We start from the raw sequence: 18,719 nt of genomic DNA on the forward strand, positions 1-18,719 counted from the left end.
AATTCTATACCCAGCTAAATTATCACTCAAATATGTAGGCAAAATAAATCTTCAGTCATACAATAACATGTAAAGTTCACCTCACACACATTTTCTGAAAAACACATGAATAAAATATTAGCAATTCAAATCCAGCAGTGAATTAAAAGAATAATACACAATGAACAAACATGTTTATTCCCAGGAGCTAAAGAATATTTTAATTTAAATCTCTATCCATGTAACTCACTCTATTAAAAAAGCAAAAGGGAAAAGCCTATAGGATTATGTGAAAACTGCTGCAAATGCAGTTCCTATATTAATTTTACTGATAAAAAGAAAAATAAAAGAATCCTAGAAGACTTGTAATAATTAAAAATTATATCAAAACCTATGTTAAATATCATAATTAAGGATTCCAAAATAAAGTCTAAAGCCAGGCAAAGATGCTTACTATCCCCACTATTCCTTAAGATTATTCTGGAGCATGCTATCCAGTACAATTATACAAGAAAAGAAAGTGAAATATATATACTGGAAAAGGGAGAAGAAAAAAACAACCTCTTATTCGCTTAGCACATTTTTGCTTGCCTAAAAAAATTCAAAACAATCAACTAGAAAACTATGAAAATTAAGAAGATAAGTCAGTAAGGTAGCAAGATAAAATATTCATATTATATATTTATATGTTCTATATATTTAAATAAATAAATGTAATATTTATATTTAAAAATCAAAAGCTTTCATATACAAAAGTAATAACCAATTCTAAATATAATGGAAAACATATACAATTTACAGGAGTGAAAAAAGCAATAAAATGAATGGTGACAAGTCGAACAAGAAAGATCAGCATATATGCGGTGGTTTGACGCTGCATGTACCCCAGAAAACATGTTCTTAAATCTAATCCATTCTTCTGAATGTAAATAGAATCTTTTGATGTGGCTACTTCAGTTAAGGTGTGAACCACCTCATTTAGGGTGGGTTTTAATCCTCTTACTGGAGTCCTTTATACATGGAATGAGTACAGAGAGAAAGTCATGAAAGCAAGAAGTTTAAAGCAATGAAACCCAGAAGAGAAGGGAGAGACCAGCAGACTTCACCATGTGCCTTTCCATCGACAGAGGAACAAGCATCACCAGTAGCCAATCTTCAGGAAGAAAGCATTGCTTGATGATGCCTTGATTTGGACATTTTCTTGACCTCAAACTGTAAGCCAATAAATTCCCACTGTTGAAGCCAACCTATTTCGTGGTATCTTTTCTAGAAAACCAAAACCATTTATATGAAAAAAAAAAGAAAAAACACTTTAACCAAATAATCTAAAAAAAGACCTGAATAAATGGAATAACATAACATTTTCTTGGATGCTTATGCACTACATTAATAAGATGACACTTCTTTCTCAAATTAACCTAAAAATTTCAAAACAATTCTGATGGTATCCTAACAGAACTTTCTCGGAAACCTGACAACATGATTATAAAATTCACTTGGGAGAGTAAATGTATAATACTGTAAACATAATTGAGAGCACGGAAATACATATCTGAATGTTTTGTATATGACAGCAGAATTAAACTAAAAAAAAATCCATGGGACTACATTACACAAACAATGAACCCTAAGCAAAATCATGGACTATAACTCGCAGCACAATTACAAAATGTGCTACCATCAATCGTAACAAATGTTCCACACCAATGCAAGGTGTTGGTGGTGAGATGGTATATGGGAATCCTGTATTTTATGGATGATTGTTCTGTAAACCCACAACTTCTCTAATAAAGAAAAAAAGGAAAAAGGAAAAAAGAGGAGAGCAAATATACAAGAACATTTTGAAATGAAACAGCATTGGCAGTCTAAAAGCCTTAACTTTGCAGTAGGGCAGTTGAGGCTCCCTTCTAGCTCAGCCACTTAATAGCCCAATATTAATAACTCCAGCCTCAGTTTCCTGATATGCAAAATAATGAAAATAATAGTGGCTACAATGGAAGTAGCTTTGAAGATTATTCGAATGGTTCTTGGCACATAATAAAGGTTCAGTAATATTAGAAGTTATTCTGATTAAGGACAGCTATTATAGAATTAAATCAATGTGAAGAATACAGAAATATATCAATGGAACAGAATAGAAATGCCCAACGCAAAATTATGTTCATATTATAATACAGATTATGAAAATGCTGGCATTAAAAACCTGTGATGACACCAATGTTTACGGTGGCATTATTCATGATTGCCAAGAGGTGAAAACCACTCAAATGTCCATCAACAGACAGGTGGATAAACAAACTGTGGTATATACCTAGGGTGGAATACTATGCAGCCGTAAGATGGAATAAAGTCATGATGCATGCCATAGCATGGATGAACCATGGGAGCAACATGTTGGACGAAAAAGGCCAGAAACAAAAGACCAAATGCTGTATGGTCTCATTAACATGAACTAACTGTGAGGAGCAAATTCTAAGAGTTCAAGTTGCAAACACATGTCATCAGGAAACAGAAAAAGGGTAGAGATTGGGCATGTGATGCTGAAGGAGTGCAGAATGTTCAACAGAATGGGTTCTAAGTTTCAGAAATGGATAGCACAATACTGTGAGATAGTAGCACTATATTGTAAGAATAATGAACAAAGAGGAGTGTGAGTGTGGTTGAAAGTAGACTAGGGGCGTATATGACACCAGAAAGAAAGACAGGGGATAAAAACTACACTATATAACAGAGTGAAACCTAGGATGGCGATTAAATGAACAAATATAAGAAAATTCTTACATGAGGGGGAACAAATGAATGTCACCATTGCAAAGTGTTAAAAATGGGATAATATAGGGAAAAATACCATCAATGCACGCTAACATCTATAGTCAATAGTAACATTGTAATAGTCTTTCATTAAGTGTAATGAAGGCAATATAGCAAAGCTAAATGCCAATAAGAGGGGGAAATAAGGGAGGGGTATAGGATCTTGTTGTCGTTGTCTCTCCTTATTTTGCTTTCTTCTTATTTCTTTATGGAAGAAATGGAAATGTTCTCCGATTATGGTGCTGAATGCATAACTATGTGATTATACTGGCACCATTGATTGTAGGCAGGATGGATTGTGTAGTGTGTAAATAAAATTGTTTAAAAAATAAAAAGAAAGATACAAGTTCTGGAGAAGATGTGGATAGAGAGATGCCCCTATTCACTGTTGGTGGAAGTAGAATGATGCAGCCCCTCTGGAGGACAGTGTGGGGGTTCCATAGGAGGCTGAGTGTATGGGCATATAATCCTGCAACCCTTTTATTAGGTGTGTACTGGAAGAACTGAAAACAGGGATATGAATGGACATTTGCACACTGGTGTTTATGGTGGCACTATTCATAGGTGGAGTTGGCCTTAGTGTAAATAGACTGATGAATGGAAACTGTAGCATGTGCATACAATAGAATATTGAGTGGCTGGAGGAAGGAAAGAAATTATGAGACATACAAGTAGGTGAATGAATCTTGTGAACATTATGTTGGCGAAATAACCCAGAAACGAAAGGAGAAATATTGCACGACCTTACTATTATAAACTAACTATAATGAGCAAACTCTGAGAATTGAATTCAAGGGCATAATTTATCAGGGAACAGAAAGTGGATAGAGATTGGGAAATTGATGATTAAGGAGTACATAATGTTTAACGGGTCTCACTGCAAATGTTCCTAGATTGTAAGATTAAACAGCAGTCACAACTATTCCTGAGTTTAACTGTGATTTCTAAGTCCTGAGATGCTCTGCTCTTTGTGTATGACCTGGTAGCTCCCTGGACAACTGGGTATCTGTGGACACTGAGACTCAGAATTAGAGTTCTGCAGCTCTGAAAGTCAGCATTATTCCATACAGCAACTGTTAAAGGTGAAAAAGACATCAGACTTTAGAGATATGAATGAAACAGACCTGATTAGGACAAAGGAAAATCAGAATACAGGGTAAAAGATGATATTGTCTGATTTGTAAAACCTCAACTTCTATATGAAACCAACAGATACCGGCCCCAAAATTTAGATTTTCTGTAGCACACTACCTAATTTAACCCATCTGTTCAGTTTTTTAAAGAACCTAATGACACGAAACCTAGAATAGGGAATGAGATCTTGTTGTTCTGTACAGGTTAAGATAATAACCCCCAATACTACAGTATTGTGGGCAGACAATTTAAAAAGTATTAGCAAAGTTCCCTTGAGGACTGGGGACAAATGTGAAACTGTTAAACTTCCCCACCCGGGGAATTCCTAATACTCTCAAGCATTAGGGACTTCCAATTTAATAAGCCAAGTCCTCGACTTGAGGTTTGCCCTTGGGAAACTTATCTCTGTAATGGCAAAACTAAGCCTACGTGTCACTGTGTCTAATAGTCACCACTCAAAGAGCCTCTTTTGTTGCTCAGATGTGGCTTCTCTCTTTAAGCTAATTCTGCAAATAAAATCACCACCCTCCCCCCTGTATGGGGCATGACTCCCAGGTATATAAGTCTTCCAGGCATCGTGGTACATGGACTCCCAGGAATGAGCTTGGCCCTGGCATGGTGGGATAAGATTGCCTTCTTGACCAAAAGGGGAAGGAGAAATGAAACAAATGAAAAGTTCATTGGCTAAGAGATGTCAAATAGTGTCAAGAGTGGGATGCAAAGGTAGTTCAGTGGTAGAACTCTCGCCTGCCATGCAGGAGACCGGGTTCGATTCCCAGCCCATGCACTTCCCAAACAAACAAATGAAAAACCAAACAAACAAACAAAGTTCAACAAATGTTGCTGCAATAAGGGGATACTCACATGGAAAAAAGAAGGAAATGTGACCCCTGCCATACAGTACACACACAAAAAAAAACATCAGGAGGTCATTCTGGTGAGTACTCTGATGCAAGCTTTAGCCAAATATTGCAAATTGCCTCAGTATACCAAGCCCCAAGCAACAGTATTCCTGAAAACCCTGAATAATACCCTAGGCTCTATCTAAGACCCTGTAAATGTTTTCCCTAGGAGGTTTATTTTTTAGAAACTTAAGGTCTCCAGATTATTCCTATGCCACATAAGCCCTGAAACCCAGAGGTCTCCAAGAACATCAACCAATTTCGTACCTCTACCCCATAAGGTCAACATCCCTTTCCAACATGAAAAAGACAAAACACGCATTGCCAGATATCTGTGGAGAAGGAGAGAATGATTAAATGAAAGGGGAGAGCTGAAACTGAGAAAGTAGCGTTTCACAATTGATTATGACACACACTCATTATACACATATTTCTCTTTTAGCTTCTAATGTATTACAATAACTGGGAGGAAATCCTGGAAATTCTTGAGCTTTAATCCAGTTTCCCTAATCTTTGATCATGATTGTATATTATATAGTAAAATAAATAAATAAATAAAGATAGATCCAGTTGCCTGTGTTGGTATGGCTTTCCTTTTGCAAGTTTTATCCTGTCCACTGATCTATACATCTATCTCTGACAATACTACACTGTCTTACTTAATGTACCTTTATTGTATGTCTTTAAGTTGGATAGAATGCAATACTAGGGGTCAATAAGAGGATGGGTTAAGAAGTTTGGGATGTTTAGGGTTTTCTTTATTCTTTTTATTTCTTTTTCTGGAGTAATACAAATGTTTTAAAATTGATCATGGTGATGAATGTGTAATCGTGTGATGATACTCTGAACCATTGATTGTAAGCTTTGGACGGTTTGTATGATGTATGAATATATCGCAATAAAATTACATTTGAAAAAAATCTGTAGGTAAAAGATGAGCTATTAAGCAAAGTAAAAATAAAACCACTTCTGTAACAAAATATTTGCAACATTATTAACAGATAAAGCCTTAAAATTCATAGAATATTTTGAAAATTGAGCTGCCGAAGAAAATGGGCAAAAATTATGAACTAGTAGAGATATCTAAATCTATACAGATTAAACAATAAGATATGACTCACCCACTTAATAGGCAAACTTGAAAAGTCCATAAGGCTTTGGAAATGGGAACACTGATATATTGGTATAGACATTTTTTTTTTCATGAGCAGGCACCGGGAATCGAACCCGGTCTCGGGCATGGCAGGCGAGAACTCTGCCTGCTGAGCCACCATGGCCCACCCTATTAGAATAGACTTTTAAAGTACAACATGGAAATATCTACCAAAACTTTACAAATTACTTGGCTCAACAGGTTCACTTCTAGGGCTCTCTCCTACATAAGTAATAAAAGATAGGTGTATAGACTCTTTATTCCTTGCAGTACTAAAAAACTGGAAACAAATATCTAGCAATAGAGGAACAGTGAAAGATATCATGAAATATTCATACCAAGGACTGTTAAAAATAATTAGGTAAATATATAAAGAAAGAAATAGTAAAATGCCTATGAGTTATTGTCTAGTATTTGTAATTTTCAAAATCTTTATGTCTACCTATTCATAAATACCTAGAAAATAATATGGAAACATATACATAAATAGTCGTTATCTTCAGACAGGGACGAAGTTTACAGTACAGAGATGCTTTTAGGGAGGCTCATTTTTATATATTAGAATCATTTGTAATTTTCAAAGTAATTACTGTTTCTTTTATATTTAAACATTTAAAACATAAGATAACAGCAAGTAGTTATAGGACTGAAACCGTAGGCTAGAGGTTCAGAGCCAGCTGCTCCTTTGGGAGATAATCCATAGACTAAAATAGTCTCTAGCTAATTAAGCCTCGATGGCTGAGGAAAGAGAGATACCATTGAGAGAGAACGTACATGCGGAAAAAGAATTTGTAGTAGTATTGCAGGAGTAGCTGGGGAGCTTTTTCCCCGTGTTTACATGCTTCCATATAGAAGGACATCCACTCAAATAACCTTTCTAGCCTCTCTGTCCCTACATTAATTCCTCCCCAAGGGAGGCGCGTAGACTGAGCTGATTGACAAGTTTGGAACAAAAAGTGGGCAAGCCTGGATCAGCTCCTGCCATTTTCCTGTTTAGAATTTAACCACATGCAGAGAGCATAGGCTCTAGTCTACTTCCAGCTATGCTATAAACAGAGTGACCAAGAATTTTGAACCTTAACAGGATAAGCCTGTGGTTGCCCGGAGCTGCTATTGACAGAGGAAGTATTATCTCTAGTTCTTAGGCTCCATTAGAACCCACTACTGCCACATACCTAAGTCATGTCCTCCAAGCCACTTTCCTCAGTACCAAAACTGTCATTTTGATCTTCGGGTGCTAGATTTTTGGCTCCATCTCTCAATTGGTTCCAAACTTTGGCAAGGTTTAAGTGGTTAATTTATTAGTAGTACCACTCCAGGTGCTTCCAGAGAGACACCACATAGTTCATATCAGAGTTTCATTCATTTATTACTTTGTTCAATCAACAAACATTTATTCACTACCTTAGCAGGCACTAAACTGGGCTCTGAGACACAAAGACAAACAGAAAAGAAATCTACACTTACGGAGCTCACAGAATATTTGAGAGAGAAAGATATTAAGCAAATATGGCATTCTTTGAGGCAATTGGAAGATTAAGCGATTGGTACATAGAGAAGATGAACCAACTAATAAAAAGAAGTTCATCGGTTTATTGAGGGAGTGTGTGGTGAGGATGGGGCTTATCAGACAGAAGGAACAACATAAGGGAAAGCTGGGAATCTTGGAAGTGCCTGGTGCAGTCAGGAAACACTAGGAAGTGTCGTGCAAATGCTGGGTACATAAAGGATGATAGAAACTGAAGCAAAAAAAGTGTAATCAAAGCACACCAAACAGAACCATGCATATCATGCTTGTCTTGACAATGATTGAGAAATTGGTTGGATTTTTAACACTGAAGTGGTAAATCTTATGTAAAGGATAATGTTTCTTCATACTTTCAAAATTTAGGCTTCTAATCTGTTTCAACATATATTCCTACTAAGATGCATCAAGTCCAGGAGACCCAATGGATATTAGTTTCTTCCTCCTGAAAAATTTGGGCTGCAATTAGATACCGCATTGCGTCCTGCCAGCCTCTCAAAGGAAATGCTAACCAAGATTAATTTTTCTACTTTTTATTTCATTAGTCTTTACAAGATCCCCCAAAAGTAGGTTGTAATTATTATATTCTACATTTTATAGATGAGGAAAAATTGCCAGAGCCATAAAAGGATTAAGAGATTTTTCATTAAGCCACAATACAAATCAAGAACACAGCCCAGATTTGGGTCTCTCTTGAATCCCAATAAGACTCTATGATGGTGAGTGATTTTCTTCCATGTTAAAAATTCTTGCATTCAAAACTTATTCTACTATAGCCAAAAAGAGTATTATGTTTTGAAATGGAAAACCTAGGTATCTCTAAGTCTGAATTCAAGCTCAAAGTTGATTGAAATAACTAGTGTAAAACAGATTTTGCAGAAGAATTATATGAATATTTACTGCATATTTTAATGCCTTTTAAAAATTTCCTAACCTTCTCCCTTTTACCATTAATACTACATTTTTAGTATTCTCCAAGGAATTAATATCATTTTGGAAATACTCTGGAAACTGGGTTCCAAGTTAAATAAAACAATAAACATCCTGGATTATGCCATGATTTCTACGTATTGAGTCATACCATGCCAATCTGTTAGAAGGTCAAGAGATGCACGGAGAGTAGGTCTAGAGAAAACAGTCCCATTTTTTCCTCCTTTCTCCGTACTGGTACCTCTTTACATTACTGGTGAGCATGTAAGAGAGCTCTCGGAAAAGCATCGCATTGGGACCCACTTCAGTTAATTGCTCGCTGTCATACTTCATATATATATGGAAATGTTTAGTGGCATTATAAATAGATTCTAGTGGTTTTAAAAAATCATATTCACTAATTCCAGGGTTGGGGGAGGGGCTTCCTAGTAGAATAATTTGGGGGGGGTATTTATATGTCCTTCCAGAAGTCAGACATATTGGTGTATTGTGTATACCCCACACCTGTCATCGTAGAATACTGTAACTATTACTGCTTCTACCACTTCTGATAATAATGTCATTAATTTGAATTATTATTAGTTCAGCACCTGATCACAAATTTCAGTTCTTAAATTCAACAATTTATATTTTTATGATACATGAAATAAATCTCTACCTGCTTATATAGTAGCATCGCTGAAAATCATTGGTAACATTAGACAAAAATACACCATTCGGATTTTTTCAGGGGAAATACTCATCTCAGTGTTCATATAACTATGCACATCTCTCACTCTGTCCGTAGTTATGAAGCATTTGATATCCCCAGACAGAGATTAATACAGTTACCTTTTAGTAAAATGTAAACAATGCTCATAATAAACTCTCTAAAATTCTAAATTCTAAAATGAATTTTGTTTTCCTTTTATTCAACCTTGATGCCAAGAAGTTATGAAGGGACAGGATCTTAGGCTCACACCACATGTGCTCCCTGCATATGAAAACTGATGACTGGATGATTAGAGCTTCAATTCTGCAAATGTCAGAGCTGAAGGAATCACCCAGAGATGGGACAATCTGTGAGATAAAACCTAGTGAGATAAAACAAAAACCGGCATGGGCTGTTTCCCCCAAATTTCTAATAAACATTTATGAGATTCTAATATGTTTAGATAACTTGATTTTTTCTACCTTTGAGCAGCTCCATGCTTATTAGTTTTGGCTAGAAGCTCTGGTCCTGAAATACTGTCATAAAGCCAGTTCTGGAAGGCATGCCAGCAAAAAGTCTAGACCTAGGATTTTCAGATAAGGGTAATATAAGCACTCATTCAAAAGTTTAGTAGATTGTAAGCTCCTTGAAAATTAACACCATATTTATGCTATAAAATTATACTTAAAAAGTGTTAAGTACCTCCTACAAGTGCCATGGATTTCACATTAAATAGATGACTAATAATAATCTCAATATCATTAAAGGAGCATAGTTTTTGTAAGTACTACTATCATTTTCTTTGCAATTATCTCCTTATTTGTCATCAAAGCGTTACCCAGGACGGCATACTCAGAACTTGCTACAAGCAGTTTTCATTGCTGAATTAATTGTTGGATTTATATAGCGCCATATGGCTGCCAGCCACATTCTATTGAAGTGGTTTGCCTATAAAGTGGAAAAAACATATTTCTATTCCTAAGGGGAAAATGGGGGAAACCTTTAAGTAACAAAACAAAACAAAAAAATAAAGCCCCCAGAGAAATCTATATATCCTATTGGTATGTGGGTTTTACCAATGTAGAGGCAGTGTCTCAACATGAGCCCAGGGCAGCTGGCAGAGAGGCTCTAAGTGAGTGTCTCAGGCCTGTTGTATGCTTTTCCCCTTTCGTTTTTCACAACAGGCATCAACCATACTGATAATGTTCCTTGACACTTCATAACAACACATGTATTTTACCAGTGAAATACCGCTTAATTTCTAAATTAAGTGAAAGATTATGCTAGAAGCCTAATATATGTATTTATTTGAAGAATAACCCAGAGCCAAATATGGAATCCTTTGAATATTTTAAACAGAACCATCTAAATCAGGGCAGGACAACTCACCCTGTGTTTTCTGCCACCCTATCCACAGGGATGCCAAAAGGCACCAAGTGAGACGCCCACTTCAAATGAAGGACAGGGAATGTGAATAAAGGTCCTTCCAAGGGAAGAAGCCCCAGCCTCCAACTGATGCACCTAGATGCACAGAGCACCCAAGCCTCTACAAATGAGCTCTACTCGTTTGGGTAACAGATTGCGTGCTATTCATCTCTGATGCCCCAGCACTTAGCACAGTCCCTGACATACCCTAAGTGAATAAATTTTGGTGAAATTCATGGATGACATCAATAAACTGACCCTTTACTACTCTGAACAAAAATAAAATAAAATGCTAAGGTTTACAAAAATAAAAGCTTCAATCCATACTAATGGTCTCTTTTATGGGAATTTATATGCCTGTAAAACATCAATATACCGGATCCAATTCATTTTCCATATGCCTGATACTTCTCTTCCTCCTTACGGCCTCAGGGCTGGGGGAGCGGTGCACTTACACATATGTTCTGTTTGTCAGAGTTGACACAACAATGGCACTCAGCAATACTTGACCATATCAACTTTACTGTTGATTTCCTTTCAACTGTAATATTAAAAAAATGAGAAAAACTAAATTGTGTGCACATGACTATAGATTATTTTTAAAGCACCCCAAAATTCTTTGCCACTTCTATGTGCATAGCTTGATGAACAAATACATTCAACTTCAGATCTGGTTAAATGAGGAGAATGCTTATAGCATAGTTTAGTGACTATTCATGAATAACACTATTTTAATGATTTTGTTTTCTTACCAACGTAAAATACAGTGCTACAAGACCCACGCCAAAAGGGCATAATGACCCCTTCTAATTTCTAATAAATTTGCTGCTAACCTAATAAGGATTGGGTCTGGACATTTGGTGATGGCATGGTATAATTTTAGTCCTGACCGCTTGAGTGTTCATAGTAAAAGGGCCGTAAAGAACAGGCGATCACAACTTTATTCAAAAATGAAAAGCATGCAGAATAACTTAGCACAGTCCAAAACCACCAGTTTTGCATTTAGTTAAGATCCTGAAGTCCTTAAATCATCAGTTCTCAAGCAAATGTCCGTTCCTCTATCCTCGAAATTCCTCTCAGTGAAAAGAAAGAAATTTTATTATTAATTTTATTATGCATAAAATGAAAAGAAAACTGTAATTTCTTTTTTATTCCTAACCTATCCTATAGAGAATCAATACTTATTAATAAAACAAATGGTGATATTCTCCTTGCCAACAGAATGAAAAAAATCATAAAAGTATAGGTTTTGATATGACATAAGACAATGTATAATCACAGGTAAAGTACATTGATTGTGCATATATTTATTCAAAGTCTATCAGGTTTTACTTTATATTGGCATTATTGTTGTTTACACCTTCCAAGGTAATAAAAAATTTCAGAGCATTCCTTATATTTATATAAATTGTCCAAAAATAAGCAGCACAACTTGATCCCCAATGAAAAGCGTTCACTTATGATCTTCTAGTGAGGGGGCATGCAATTAATTAAGTGAGAAGTCACAGTTCAGAATGATAAGATACACTGAGATTCTCTTGCAGGTACAATAATCCTTTGGAGGAGACAGGAAGGCTGGGAAGGAAGATCTGGGAAGGCCTGATGGGAAAAATCCAATAAAATGTGGTGGGGAATCTGGAGGCACAAGGGTGCAAAGAGAAAAGGCTTAAGAAAAATATTGCAGACAAAAACAAGAGCATCTGTGAAGACCTGGAAGCAACAGAAAACATGAAGCTGAGAGGAACAGGAAAAAAGTTATTTATAAATGGATCACAAAGTTGTTAGTGAGGTACAATTTCTACCATTTATTCTCTGCCTGGCCTTGTGAAGTTTTACACTGAAAACAGTTTAGTTTTCAGCCATAATATCAAAAGGATCCCTGAACTATCTCTGGTATTTTCTGAAGTTGTTTTGTTTTCTTTTCTTTTTTAATCTGCATGGCTTGCTCATCTCTACCGCACAACTTCCAGGGACCAACTTTTCCCCAAATGTTGTCTCTTCACTTCAGCAAGATTACTGTGCACTCCCTCTATCTCCCCTCCCTGCACTAAGCTCTAAAAAGTGTCTTCCCACAGACAGACCAATCACATGACTCACCATGCTTCTTTCCTTCTCTTAGGAATCACGACCCTATGCTCCCTGTTATCCAGTGTCTGAAACAGTCATTCTATATATTTTTTTCCACTTTTTCTAGTTATTTATAGCAGAAGGCCAAGTCTGGTTACAATCACTACATCATGGTCAGAACAGGAGACATAGGGTTTTTTGTTTTTGTTTTTTTTAAATAATCTTTGTTTGTGGTTTTAGAGGACTTATTCCCAGATACTGGATCAACTGAGAAATAGGACAAAAACATTGTCACATGGCTGCCAAAATATTACTTCCATTTCTTATAAAGCTGCTATTTGAGAGTGCACACAAGTGAACTTCATAATATTGAACTCCAGAATTAGAAAGACTTTTCCATCAGGGACTCAGGCACTGTTAGATTTATGACACAGAGAAGCAGAGGGCAAGAAGAATAGGAGAAGTTCACTCCCAAGGGAAAGGAAGAAGGGAAAGTTCTTAACTCGCCTCCCTATGCTACCTCTCTCTGTTGCAGAGTGAGTGAGGAGACAGAGGAGCCAGGAGGGTGATGCTACATGGAAGAAACCTCAGGGTACGAAAAACATCTATTCCCTTCCCACAGCCCATCTCCTTTACAAATGCTTTTTTTTTTCTAATTTTCCCTTCTTGTCTCCACTCATATTCTAACACCAGTTAATATCCTCCCACATGTCTCTGCCCAGAACAACAACCTTTGGCCTAATATGTAAGCCAGTAAGCTGAGAATAGAAGTGTCAACACAATCCCCTATACTGCCAATCATTGCTAAAAATAAGCCAGGATTAATTGTTATTGCAACTAAGCCTTGAGCGCCAGGATGCCACTGACGCTCAGGAAATAATGACTAATGATAGGTGAAGACAGCATTGAGTGAAGGAGTTTTTTGATAATAATATGCAGATGTTAATTAACTATATTACTCTATCGTATAACACACGACTCACAGAAAAGGTAAAGTTTTCATCAATTGTGGGAAAGGCTCTTTCAAGCGTCTACTTCATTTTCAGATATCTATTCAATTCTTGGCACTAATCCAAATGTTAAAAGTAGTGTGTTAATTATAGTGCACAGAAACACACTTCCTCCAAATCATTATAATATAGACAGAAAGTGGGAAATAAGTTTCCAAGTAAAACAAAGCCTGCAGTGGCTGTGAAGTACCATAAATAAAAAGCACTGGCTACTGAAGTCATTTTCTGGATAAGACAAAAACCAGCCACATGTGGCCAGACAAATAAAGGGATCAGCCAAAGCAGCCTTTATTCAGCCTTAAAACAGTCTCATGCAAACAAAAGTGAGCTCAGCTCACTTTGGAGCTGTGGGGCTCAACTCAGTCTAGCTTATTATAAGATTTAAGTATAAGAATTGCAATTTGTGATTTTAAAAAATGTGAAGTTTTGTGATGTAAATAACAAGTTAAGAAAAGAAGGGAAATGTGAATGAATACTGGAAACTGTTGGAAATCAAGCTCTTAAAGGATAAATCAGAGAAGGTTACAGATTTTGCTTTTCTCAAAATTGGAGCCACATAAGAAATTGCAATTAACCAGTGTGATTAAGAAGTAAAGTAGTCCGTGGTTTGTTTTGTTTCTGTGTGTGTTTTGTTTATTCCTGGGAATTGGGGCGAGATGGCAAATCATCGTTTCCCTAGCTGCAACATCAAGGTAGCTCAAAATAAATAAGATCTTTAATAATTACAAAAATGTTGCTTATTTTCAACACTGTGTGTACTTTTTTTTCAGCAAAATTATCATAGGTATTTTATTCTAGATTATGCTGTAATTGATACAAATGCAGTACTACATATGAGAGGACTCCATAGACCTTGCTTACCCTTTCTATTTAAAATTTCCAGCCACACTTCAGCCTCCCAAGCTACCTTTGAAGGGAGATTTATGTGTTTTAAGTACAATTCAAACGTACTGCAGTCTCAACAGGAAACTGTAAACAATCAGAGACCAAATAGGGGAAATTCAAGTATTTCACCCAAAACAGCCGAAAAATACTCATAGGTGTCCTGAAAGATTCAACATTAGCACTAAACCTTATTTAGTCCTGTCCACTAAGCCTACACAAGCTCAGGCTACCAAAGCACACCCTTTATTTAAAGAGTTTTTGTCTCTTCCTTGGTTTCAGCCACTAAAACCTTCTGAAATCACCATTTCTAATGGTGTGGTGCAAATTCTTTTTTGTAACATTTGAGAAATCGTTCTGAAATATCAAGGTGACCAGGCAATGTAACTTCTAAATATAAATCACAACCTTAAGGTATAATCGTGTAGAAATATATTGCTTTTTGTTTTAAAAAATAACACTTTTGTCACATTATTTTCACCAACATTGACAGAAGTAATTATACGGGCACCAACTCATGAAAAACCTAAAACCTTCCTCCCGTGGATTTAAATTCCTCTTCCAGAGGTCTTCTCACAGAAGTTAAGAAATCCTAACTTCATGACTAGGTCTTTGGTTTTTCCTACAGCTTTTAGGTGAGTTACTTTTCATTTCACTTTGGTGTCTTAGTTCCATAAGGAAAGTGGTTTGTACTTTTTTCTATGTTCTACACCATAGAAAACAAAATGCAAAAATCAGATCTCTGTCGTCAAAGTGAAATGAAATATTGGGGCAATAATCTGGATCATTCAGGGGAAGCCAGTATGTCAGAGGTGATTGGGGAAAAGTTGGGTATTTGGGTTTTTGTTTTTTGTTTTTTGGGGGTTTTTTGCTTGAATTGCATATGGTGCTGCCTCTATCAGCTTACTGCTTTGGCAAGCACTTTACTCTGAGTCATTGTATAGCTATTCTAGGGCCAGAAATATCTTATCTTGAAAAGCATAATTAATTCCCTTTGATACACATGCCATTTATAAACTTAAAAAGAAATACCTTAGCCAGTTAAATACATCCACTCATATACAGACATATATATGCATACATATCTTTACCATAGAAGGTTGGGCATTTCTATATAGCTCACTGGCCACCTTCATCGGCATCTATAATGACTTTTCACATGCTTCCTCTATTCACTAATCACAGAAAAGCATTTTCACTCCATCTGAATTCCTAGCTATGAACTAAGGGGTCTCTGTATCACAACAATTTACAGATTAAGTTTGAGAGTATACAGAATTGAAGCTTCTGGCTTAAGGAAGTGTCTGGTATTATAATACTCTATCAGATTAGAATTTATATACCAAAAAGGAATAAATCAATTGATTCAACATATTTACTCAACCCTTTATTATTTATCATTTGCGAAATGCCAAGAACTAGAATTGCCTAATTCAACTCTGCTAACTACTAGTTATTTCCACATTTCATTTTCTTATAGTATAATGTATAGCTGCAATATAATAATAGTATCATGATAAATAATGGTCTTTAAGTAGCAAGCAGAACCATACTGTCACAATATCAAGGTGAAAGAAGATGAGAGAACCCTTTGTATATGAGTTACAAATAAGTTGTTTGGTTCTAAACCACAAATGACCAATGATAGCAAACAAGAGAATAAGTTTCATAATAACATGGTATTGTAAAGAAAACAAAAGGGCAAGAATTTTATCTCCTTCCAAAATATTCACAATTTTAATAATTTTAAAAATAAAAGCATAAATGATTTTTTTGAAATTTTAGAAAATATAAAAGACATTTGGAGAATTTAAAAATCACCCCAATTTCACCACCCAGAAAAAAAGCACTGTAAATGTCTTGACAGAAGTCTTTCAAGATTTTTTCTACGTATATATGCATGTATCTATGTGTACATAGATACATAATTAATATCATAATGTGTGCATTATTCTGTAATCTGTTTTTTCTCTAGACATATAACGAGCATTTGCTCATTTATCATGAAATTAGTCTTCAAAAACATGTAGATAAATCATATCACATAAATATACCATAATCCAATAAATCCATCCTTACCACTGCATGCTTAAACTTTCTAATTTTTTACTTCTGTAAATATTGCTGCAGTAAATATTTTACTATCTAGATCAGATTATGTTTTTAGAATAAATTCCTGGAAGTAAAATTACTCCAAAAAGAATATGAATATTGGGCGGGCCACTGTGGCTCAACAGGTAAGAACGCTTGCCTGCCATGCCCGAGGACCCAGGTTCGATTCCTGGTGCCTGCCCATGTAAAAAAAAAAAAAAGAATATGAATATTTTTGAGGCCTTTCGTAGATTGCCAAACTTTCATTCTAGAAAAGTTGTTCAATTTTCATTCCCACCAATAATGTATGAGGGGACATATACATGTCTTTCTAAGTTATTGCCACTCCAAAATATTAAAAGTGGTATTTCATTTTAATTGGTATTTACTGGATTACTATTGAAATTCTGTATGTATTCATATTGTCCTTCCTTTGTGACTTGCCTGTATGTATCCTTTGCTATGTTTCCACTTGGGTTAAGAATGCATTTTTAAAGTAAATTGCTTTCAATACCACCTAAAATTGGATCCAAAATACAACGTAAGAGATTTTAACTCTTCTAATTGAAGAAAGAAATATTGGAACCCTGCTTTATTACTTACATTGAAACCTTTTCTTGAAATATTCACCTAAATACTGTTTTTAACGACCATCAACCTAGCTATACAGGTGATATCCCACAGCTCTATACATTACTGCTACACTATTTCTAAAACTAAGACAGCTCCACATCATCCTTTCATCAATCGACCAGTTATAGTTTGGTTATAATGAGGTTTTCATGTGGTTGATGTATTTGAAAAGTAATCGTTGTAAAGGACTTCTGAGGTTTTGAATATACTGCAGTGGATTTAATCCTCATTATTAAGTCCTCTTTCCTCTGGATTATGTAGACATACTGCCTGAAAATAGGATAAATAAGCAGCAGCAGGCCACTCATCTGTCTCTTCTTCCCACACACCAACCTCTCCACGTACAAAAGCTAGTGGTCCATAGGACTCAATCGCAGACCCTCTTTTGTCTTCTTTCTACACTCACTCCCAATAAAGCATCTGGTTCCATGGCTGTAAATATAATCCATATACTAATCACTCCCTAGTTTTTAATCTCAAACCTCAGCCTTTCCCCTAAATATCAGACTCGAATATTCAACTGCTTACTCAACAGCTTCACTCGCATGTCTAAAAGGCCCCTGTGCTGGTTTGAATCTTTTATGAGCCACCAGAAAAAATTATATTCTTTTAATCCATTCTTGTGGGTGCAAACCCATTGTTGCGTGGGACCTTTTGATTAAATTGTTTCCATGTAGATGTAACCCACCCAATTCAAGGTGGCTCTTAATACTTTTACTGGAATCCTCTAGGAAGAGAATAAAAGACCAAAAACACAGAAAGAGGTCAGAGCCAATACAGAGAGCAGAGATGAAATCAAGTGGAGGATGCAAAGAGAGAGAGATGCCCTGGAGATGCTGAGAGAAGATCTGCAGGACACAGAGAACTTAGAGTTGTATTTTGGTCCCCAGATGAGCAAGCAAAGACCCACCACAGCTCAGAGGGAAAGCCACTGGAATCAGAAACTGAAAGCAGTGCAACCCAGAAGCAGAGGAGCAGCAGATGCCAGCCATGTGCCTTCCCATGTGACAGAGAAACCCCAGGCATGATCAGCCTTCTTGAGTGAAGGTATCCTCTCATTGATGACTTAATTTCATCATTTTCATGGCCTTAGAATTGTAAATTTGTAACCTAATAAATCCCCTTTGTAAAAGCCAATCCATTTCTGGTACACTGCATTCTGGCAGCATTAGTAAACCAAAGTAGCATCTCAAAGCTGAAATGTATGAAACAAAATTCCAATGTCTCACTCTGCCTCACCCTGCTCCTCTTCCAGTTCTTCCCATCTCATAAATGGTTCCATTCATCAGTTGATCTGACCAAAGACTGAGGGGTCATCTCAACATATCTCTTTCCCTCATATCCTATATTGCATTCATTAAGACCTTTTGGCTGTAACTTCAAATTAGGTCACAAATTTGACCACCTCTTCCCACTTCCAGAGCTGTCCTTATCAAAGCCACCATCAGCTCTCATCTGAAGGGTTCTGATTTTTTTTGTTTCTAAT

The 18,719-nt window shown here is 36.1% G+C and overlaps 1 protein-coding gene across 20 annotated transcripts in view; it reads right to left on the reverse strand.

The window, feature by feature from the left end:
* The window catches only part of LOC143669956 (uncharacterized), a 197,028-nt gene that overhangs the window by 163,321 nt on the left and 14,988 nt on the right, over positions 1–18,719 (reverse strand). For 5 of the 20 annotated variants that reach the window (XR_013169147.1, XR_013169145.1, XR_013169153.1 and 2 more), the window contains exon 3: positions 11,006–11,091. The exons of 14 other annotated variants lie outside the window; for them this stretch is intronic. The gene's annotated coding sequence lies outside the window, so the exon portion shown is untranslated. Of the gene's footprint in view, positions 1–9,117; positions 9,709–11,005; positions 11,092–18,719 lie in introns of those variants that run through there. One more of the 20 variants, XR_013169144.1, reaches the window with a different exon arrangement.

This window comes from Tamandua tetradactyla, chromosome 26 (assembly GCF_023851605.1).
Source record: "Tamandua tetradactyla isolate mTamTet1 chromosome 26, mTamTet1.pri, whole genome shotgun sequence".
Lineage (NCBI taxonomy): Eukaryota > Metazoa > Chordata > Mammalia > Pilosa > Myrmecophagidae > Tamandua > Tamandua tetradactyla.